General features: G+C 42.6%; 1 long non-coding RNA gene across 2 annotated transcripts; it reads left to right on the forward strand.

The window, feature by feature from the left end:
• The first annotated feature begins 435 nt into the window (after window positions 1-435).
• Window positions 436-7,974, forward strand: LOC104004971 (uncharacterized). 2 transcript variants are annotated; one of them, XR_678088.5, is made up of 5 exons: window positions 436-850; window positions 1,857-1,945; window positions 2,212-2,512; window positions 3,281-3,414; window positions 4,474-7,974. It is a non-coding gene; the product is annotated as an uncharacterized LOC104004971 (long non-coding RNA). The 2 variants fall into 2 exon arrangements; XR_010149530.1 differs by having other exon boundaries at window positions 3,281-7,974.
• Window positions 7,975-9,153: the final 1,179 nt, after the last annotated feature.

Here is a 9,153-nt window from a genome sequence, read left to right on the forward strand (position 1 = left end):
CTTACTAAAGGACACCTGGGCTGCTGCTGCAGAATTTAGGCAGGATGTGATGGAGGAGAACTCTCCTCAACCCCTCTTTCCTGCCAGTGGAGGAGGAACGTAATGAAACAGACTTGTGCCTTGAAGCACTTATTTGAATGCAGGAAGGTGCCTCCAGGGAAGAGGGTGGGAGATACTTTTACTTCTTTATTTTTTATTTATTTATTTATTTTTTGAGACGGAGTCTCGCTCTGTCGCCCAGGCTGGAGTGCAGCAGCGCGATCTCGGCTCACTGCAAGCTCTGTCTCCCGGGTTCACGCCATTCTCCTGCCTCAGCCTCCCGAGTAGCTGGGACTACAGGTGCCACCACCACGCCCGGCTTTTTTTTTTTTTTTTTTTTTTTTTGTATTTTTAGTAGAGACGGGGTTTCACCACGTTAGCCAAGATAGTCTCCATCTCCTGAGCTTGTGATCCGCCCGCCTTGGCCTCCCAAAGTGCTGGGATTACAGGCGTGAGTCACCGCGCCCGGCGGAGATGCTTTTACTTCTAAGGGAAATTATGGGAACAGAGGATTAGGGAAAATGGTGTGAGCCATTGTAGGATGCAGCCCTTCTGCAGTGTTCTGTGGGAGAAACCCTAAGCAGATAATCAGCATTTATTGTGTCCTCAGTGACTGGTCCATTCTATGCCATATACAACTGTCTTTACAGAGCTTGCAGTCTGCTGAGGGGAACATCCAAAACTATCTGAAGCCCTGGGCTGAACCAGGCTCTGCAGACATTGGTGGTGTCCTAGAAGGCTCTTGCTGAGGTCTTATGTCTGAAAAGAAACCCTTGGAAACCCACTTGAGTCTGTCTCGCATTTCACATGAGTGAGTACAGTCTGCTTACTTCTTGGTGAAAGAACATAACTGTCTAGAGTTTTCACATCCATATTCTCTGGAAGGTTCTAAAGATGATGGCATTTGACTGGGCAAAGCCTTGTACCCAGAATAAGCACCTGGATGTCATCTCCCCAAAGGTTGAGATGGAGGAGGCAGTGTAGAAACACGAAACAAATATAGACTTGTGGGGGAGATACAGGTCTAAATCCTAGTTTGGCCACTTACTAGCAGTGTAACCTTGGGCAGATGACTTAATCTCTCTGTACTTTGATTTCATCATCTGCAAAATAGGGTTAATATTACCTCCTTCTTGGGGTTATTTTGAGTATTAAATAAGAGAGGACATATAAAATATCCATCACAGCACTTGGCATAAAATAGGTACTCAAAAAATAGTAGCTTTATTATTTTTATTATGGTGATTTCCCATCATAGTAACTCTAACATGAAACAGTTAAGCTGATTTGCATGTACACTTAGATATGCAGTTTGCTCTCGTTATTTAAATACATTTTTATTCCATATTCAGTTTGAAGTATAGTTCATGTCATGAATATTACTTTGTGTTTAAACTAGAAACACTCAGAAAATTATTGTCAGCAATGTATAATAATTATAATATTTTTGTCTTAGCATTTAAAAAATAACCACTTATAAATATCTAAGTATAATATTTCCCTTTCTACTGAAGGGAAAATATTTTTCGTTTATTGCAGTTCTACCTCTGAAAATAAACACCACAATGTAAACATACTAGCAAGGCTGTCTAGAGCTTAAAAATCAGTGAAAATGAATTTATAACTCCAGGGAAAGATAATGAATGCACACTTACAAACCTCTATTTGAGAAGATGTATGAATTAAGGGTAAAGGTGTGAAAAGTAGCCAAAATGGGGCACTGTCTCAAATTCTTGGTAAAAATAGCGTTTAATCCTCATCATTCTCATCAACCTTGCCTGGCTTAATGCACCGTACTTTGTCTTTGGCCTTTGTAGAACAAGGCTTCGTTCTGCAAAAATATCTGGGACCTTCACATTCACAAGTGGATTTTCTGCTCAGGGGAGAGCTACCAATCGGTTGAAAGGTATGTTACAGCTCTAAGAAGCTGCATCCATTTCCTGTAGGATCCATAGTTTCTGGTTCTGGTTCCAGGGTAAGTATCACTTTACCTGTGTGGTTTACACCCTTTCCTCCATGGCTGGTTTCTGTTCCTGGGGCTGTTCATCCCTCTGTAATTCCCGTCAACCACTTCTCCTTCTCTATGTTGACATCGGCTCCCTGAACTGCCCTAGGTGTGGTTGTGGTCTTATTACTCTTTATTTTGCCTATCTGCATTCTCCCACGTTGCAGTTTCCTGTGTAATTGCTGGGCCGCTGGGTTCTGTGCATCTGTTCTTGGAGGCCACTGAAGTCACGTCCTGAGTTAGCTCTCATCTGGGCCTTGGTTTGCTTCATCTTTGGCTGGGCCTCAACAAATCTCTTCACCTGAAAGGAACTCCTTCAAATGAACTGGTTGCCATATGAATTGATGCTACACTTCGAGCGTTGCCGCAGTCAGGCGAATTCAAGCTACAGAGAAGAGGCGATTCACATTTTTTCCTTCTCTCTTGTATTATTCCTCCGGCTCAAGAACCTGCCAGGTGATACCTCATGTGAGTGTGTGTGTGTGTGTGTGTGTGTGTGTGTGTGTGTGTGTATAAGATCTATCTTTCTACCTATAGTTGGAAGAAAAGTTTGTTATTTTAAATATTAGTTGCTGTAGGAGAGCATGCTCAAACTACCATGTGAGATCCATTAATGGGTAATGAAATCAGCATAACAGGTTTCAGCCAACTAGAATTTTTCCATTAAAAAAAGTAGAATTAGAAAGGAAATATCAGGGTGCAGTTTATTTTTATTATGTTTTACTTTTTTTTTTTTTTTTTTGAGATATGGTCTCACTTGGTTACCTAGGCTGGAGTACAGTGATGCATACGTGGCTCACTGCAGCCTTGACCTCCTACACTCAAACAATCCTCCTACCTCAGCTTCCTGAGTAGCTGGGACCACAGGTGTGCACCACCACACCCGGCTAATTTTTGTATTTTTTTTTTTTTTTTGTAGAGACTACTTTGTTTTAGGGTCTCACTCTGTTGCCCACTCTGGAGTGCAGTCGTGTGATCACAGCACACTGCAGCCTTGACATTCCAGGCTCAAATGATCCTCCCACCTCAGTCTCTTGAGTAGCTGAACTACAGGCATGCACCACCACACCCAGCTAATTTTTTTATTTTTTGTAGAGATGGGATCTCACTGTGTTGCCCAGGCTGATCTTGAACTCCTGGGCTCAAGTGATCCTCCCACCTCAGCCTCCTGAGTAACTGGGACCACAGGTGTAAGCCACAATGCCTAGCTAATTTATTATTATTATTATTTTGTAGAGATGGAATCTCCCTATGTTCCCCAGGCTGATCTTGAATTTCTGAGCTCAAGCGATCCTCCTGCCTTGGCCTCCCAAAGTGCCAGGATTATAGGCGTGAGCCACCATGCCTGGCCAGAGAGCATTTTAGTAAGGGTAAGAGATCTCTCTCTCTTTCTCTCTGTCTCTCAGTCTCTTTCTCATCCATCATGTTTCTATGTGTATATACTGAGTTGCAATGTAAATGTATTTCTTATTGAGGTTCTCAACCAAGAAAGTTTGAAAACCACTACTCTAGTAGAATTAGAGCAGAATTCCATCCAGGAGGAACATTTTTCTTTTGTTTTAAAAATTCATATACCTTCTTGGGGTGGTTTTATAGAAATGTTGATTTCTCTGCTTACTACCCGATTCAGCTCCATGCCAACTGCTACTAGGGTGCTTAGGGTAGGGCATGCAAATGAGAAAAATGATTTGCATAATAAAGTTTTCACCACCTTTCCTGTGGGCAAGAGAGTTCAGGGTTTGGAGGCTCTGCAAATAAGAGAGGAATGTTGAGGAGAGGCTGCTGGAAGCTGAAGTTTGGGGGTTCAGATGACAGAAGGATGAAAGGACAAACACATAAACAAAGCTGGTGGCATGGAGGTAGGGGAGCAAGGAGAACCCAGATAGTGAGAAATTCTTTAAAATTAGGGGGAAAGACGGCCGGGCGCGGTGGCTCACACCTGTAATCTCAGCACTTTGGGAGGCAGAGGCAGGCAGATCACAAGGTCAGGAGATTGAGACCATCCTGGCCAACACGGTGAAACCCCGTCTCTACTAAAAATACAGAAAACAAAAAGTTAGCCGGGCATGGTGGCGGCCACCTGTAGTCCCAGCTACTCGGGAGGCTGAGGCAGGAGAATGGCGTGAACCCGGAAGGCGGAGCTTGCAGTGAGCCGAGATCACGCCACTGCACTCCAGCCTGGGTGGCAGACCGAGACTCTGTCTCAAAAAAAACAAAAACAAAAACAAAAACAAAAACAAAACAAAAAAAACTTACGGGGAAAGGAAGGTGGCAGTAGAGGGAGGGGGTGAGGGAGTCCTTGAGAAATGTTGGCACGGATGTATGATAGTCAGTTTCAAGTTGTGTATTCCATGCTGCACTCCATTACTTCCAAATCCTCACACAAATACTTATTTTGCTCATAACCTTGTGTTTGTGATGTTCTGCAGAAAGAGGGCAAAAGACAGTGGTCCCAGAACTCCTAAAAAGGAGCTGAGCATGTCGGTTAGGATCCAGAGAACAGCCACGAAGCAGGATTGACCCAAGTATGGAAGCTAGGTAACCCCTTTCTCTCAAATATGCCAGGGGAAATGACATTTGAAAAGATAAGGATAAATTCTGATGTTCCAAGTCTCAATGTCCTGTAGCCAAAGAACACCAGGAACACATATGTGTTAATAGTTGAACAAGTTGGGTCTACTACTCATTGCAGCTGCAGCGGGGGAGAACTTACATTGTGGGGAGCTGTGGGGCGTCTCAGTGAGTGGATTTATAAAGGCTTGCAGGCTTTGGTCTTGTGTTGGGTGATTTTAGGGGAGGTTTTAAGAAAGCGGGCTTTGCTCTAATTGAATGCTGTCAGGAAGCGGAGATAATTCTATGATTGGTTATCCTAACTATCTTATGCATAGGGTGGGCAGGCTAGAATGAGGCTGAAACCTTAGTTGGTAAAGCAGCAGCAGTTGCCCACATTAGCTTGGAGAGGGGGACATCTGGTATTTCGTGGGTTGGACAATATTCCTGCTTTGTCTGTGTTCACACGTATTGAGTGGTCTTATTTTTGTCCTGATCCGTTATGGGCACAGAGTGGCCTTGTTTGGTGCTGATGGTCCATAAAGTTATTTGTGTTCAACAAAAAAATACACCAAAGTGTTGCTCATAGTACCAGGCCTGTTCCCAGATAATCAGGGTCTGCTTGTCTCCTCAGTAGTATGGTCGTTTGAATCATTTTACTTGAATATTAAGAGACAGGGTGAGCCCAGGGAGTTGTGAGATTGGGGTCATCAAGATGACAAACGCATATTTTTATGCATACATATGTGATGTAGTTTATGTATACATAAAGGTTTCCTACATAGTTGTTTAATGTATGTTGTTTAATATACATGTTAAGTACCAAGTTCCCTCTGTGAAAGGAAGGCAAATTTACATCTTCCTCATTAATTGAGAGAAATTCCACAATCTCTCTTGTGACTTTCATTAACTATCTTCAAATTTGCCCATCAAGAAATTAGGGAGCTGGGCACCTGACTCAAAATTTTCTAGTATAATATGAGTGACAAGGTCAGATGTCTGTAAGGATGGATGGAACTGATTACCTCCACAAATTAGGATGGAATCTTGTAGATACGGAGTTGCAGCATTCTTTGTGTGCTGAGAGCTAGAAACCCTGCGGATGGCCTGAAACACGCAGTTTCCATGAGTCAGGTGGCTGGGCTGGGGAATGGTGCTGGCAATATAATGTTTGTGTGGTTAAATTCAGCTGAGCTCCACTTGAAATACGGCCGGCTGGGCTTCAAAGGAAAACAGAACTATAATGAATCATTGCACACTAGAGTGGGTTAATACCATAATATCACTGAGAAATCATTTGTAATAATGGTGAATTATACAACACAACAATATGCTGACTTTAATTCCAGTGCCATACGGCTTTTGGTTTACTTTTATGCCTTTGGAGGGGATAGGTTGCTGTGGTTTAAGGTTTTTTGCATGAAGAAGATCATAAAAGCAGGATGTTATTTTATTAGGAGAATAGAAATCTCAGTAAAATATAAACCTAGGACATAAAATGGAGATGGAGGAGGATTAGCAAATGCAAGATGATGTTTATTATTGTGTAGTCAATGAGAGTTGTAGTACATTTACCCCTCCTTTTTGTAGTTCCCAGGGCAGTGGGTGACTTCAGAATGCCTGGCTTCTGCTCTAGGGCTGCAGCATTCAGTGCAAACTTGTCCCTGGGTATGCTGCTTACACATCCCCACAAAGAAGGTTATGTTCCTTGTTTTTCAGAAAAGAACTCAGGTTGAGCACATCACCCTACTTAAAGTACACAGGACTAGGCCAGGCATGGTGGCTCATGCCTGTAATCCTAACACTTTGAAAGGCTGAGGTGGGCGGATTGCTTGAGCCCAGGAGTTCGAGACCAGCCTGAGAAACACGGTGAAACCCCGTCTCTACTAAAAAAGCCCCACAAAAAGCTAGCTAGGTGGGGTGGTGCGCACCTGTAGTTCCAGGAACTTGGTAGGCTGAGGTGGGAGAATCACCTGAACCTGGGAAGTTGAGGCTGCAGTGAGCTGTGACCACTGGACTCCAGCCGGGGCATTGGTGTGGGACCCTGTCTCAAGGAAAAAAAATATGCAGGACTAAAAGCTGTGACTTGTAAGCGTCAAACTCATTTCAAATCACCATAGGTGCAGGTCAGTTGGCATTTTACTCAGAGAAGTGAATTTACCATTGCCCTTCTCTGTAACTCTGTTCCCCACTGTAGCCAAATGCTCACACCTATGTCACTTGTGAACTCCGTGCCAGCCAGGTGCTGGGATTGATGTCCCCAAAGTCCTGCAATTGGCAGAACTACATGATCGGTTGTGCATCTGCTGGTGCCTGGCTGGTGACTGTCTAGCTTCTTGGCCCGAGGTCCTACTTCTTGTTGTCTGTTTTTCTGAACCCTGGTCTTTGTTACCCTCTGACCCGGGGCACCTGTGCACCCATTAAATCCTGCCTGCCCCTTGCCTTGTGACCCCTGTTCTCTATTCCCAGGTGCTCTGCCCCATGGGGACTTGCCCCAGGTTCTGGACTATGTGCTTTATTATCTCTTTTAGCTGTCCAGATTTGAATAACTTGGTTACTCTTATTTGTTTGTAGATTATAACATAAACACATTTTATTTTTCAAATATAAATTTATATTAAAATGTTGAATATGCTTTTAAACATACATATATTTCCCTGTCACTAGATCCTGAGACATCTTTGATATGCCTCTCTGAGAGGGTCATTATATCTACCAGCAAGGTGGTTCTGAGTCCTAGATGTCCATTAGAACCCCCTGGGGAGCTTAAAATAATGCCTGGGTACTATTCCCCAAACTGATTTAGCTGCTCTAAAGGGTGGGCCTAGGCAACCACTGGTAATTCTAATGTGTTGCCTGAATTGGGGACCACTAAGCTGGCACCATCAGCATTTTTAATGTTAGGTGAGGCATTAAAACGTACTTTTTAGGTATCATTGCCAGATTTAGCAAATAAAAATACAAGATGCCAAGGAGAATATGAATTTCAGATATATGACAAATCATTCTTTAGTACGTGTCCCATGCATTATTTGGGACATATTTTTACTAAAAATTATTCATCATTTATCTGAAATTCAAAATTAACTGGGAATCCTGCATTTTACCTGGCAACTCTACTTTTAAGGAGAATCCCATATTTTGGAGAATTTTTTTCATTTTACTCATTTGATTGATAATCAAACTAATATGTTCTTTGTATTCATGCTCCATTGAAAAAGCACCTGAAATCAAGTTTGTGTGTTTACACCTAGGAATTTCTGAAGGAGAAAGCCTTATACATCCAAAGAAGCCAACATGTCAGCTAGCAGTGGATTTCTTTCTTTCTTTCTTTCTTTCTTTCTTTCTTTCTTTCTTTCTTTCTTTCTTTCTTTCTTTTTCTTTCTTTCTCTCTCTCTTTCTTTCTTTCCTCCTGCCTTCCCTGCCTTCCTGCCTTCCTTCTTTTTCTTTCTTTCCCTCCCTCCCTCCCTCCCTTCCTTCCTCCCTTCCTTCCCTCCCTTTTCCTTCCCTTCCTTCCTCCCTTCCTCCCTCTCTCTCTGTCTCTCTCTCTTTCTCTTTCTTTCCTTTCTTTTTCTTTAGAGACAGAATCAAGTGCAATGGCATGATCACAGCTCACTGCAACCTCAAACTCCTGGGCTCAAATGGTCCTCTTGCCTCAGCCTCAGCCTCTTGAATAGCTGGAACTACAGGTGCATGCCACCACACCTGGCTAGTTTTTGTATTTTTTTGTAAAGATGGTGTCTCACTTTATTGCCCAGGCTGGTCTTGAACTCCGAGATCAGGCAATCTTCCTGCCTCAGCCTCCCAAAGTGCTGGGATTACAGGCATGAGCCACCACTCCTGGCCTAACAGTGGATTTCTAACTCCCCAGCTCCTTCCTCCTTTTGTACTGTCTGGTCAGTGGCTTCTCCAGGCAAATTTATAATCATATCTTTGCACTAGTGTCCTCTTTGAAGTAAGTCAGCCTATAAGTCAGTCTTGGCTTGGGACATGAGAAGATTCCAAAGAACTCTTTGGAAGAACCCGGGGAGGCCTAGCTGAAGGGGAATGAACAAGTTCTGGGATGTGGAAAAAAGCATATACTGTATTGGCTTTGTCAAATGGGAGTAATGTGATTATGAACCAAGTTTTCATCAATAATGCATTATCATTTTGAAGACATTAGAAGTAACAACTGTTTACAAGGTTTATGACAGTTCTGACATTTTAATGGGTCTTTAAATGGAGTGAATTATTAAAACGCATACTTCAGATGAGGTCATGGACTCTTTAAGTTTCGAGATCAATAGAAATAGCCTGTGTGTGCCAATGTGGTGAAAGCTATGCCAGTAATTTGTGTGGGCAGGTTATCAAAATAAAATGGAACGATGAGAACCAGCCTTCTCCTTCTTACCATCCCCTCTCATCCAACATACATCAAGAAGACCAGATATAGCACAAAGATCCAATAATGAAAGTCTCATCTGTTCTAGTTCTCATATGAAAAATACACATATATGTTGGCCTTTCATTAAGTTATTATACTAAAAATGACAAGAAGGAAAATAAAAATAACAAGA

Source organism: Pan troglodytes, chromosome 12 (genome assembly GCF_028858775.2).
Source record: "Pan troglodytes isolate AG18354 chromosome 12, NHGRI_mPanTro3-v2.0_pri, whole genome shotgun sequence".
NCBI lineage: Eukaryota > Metazoa > Chordata > Mammalia > Primates > Hominidae > Pan > Pan troglodytes.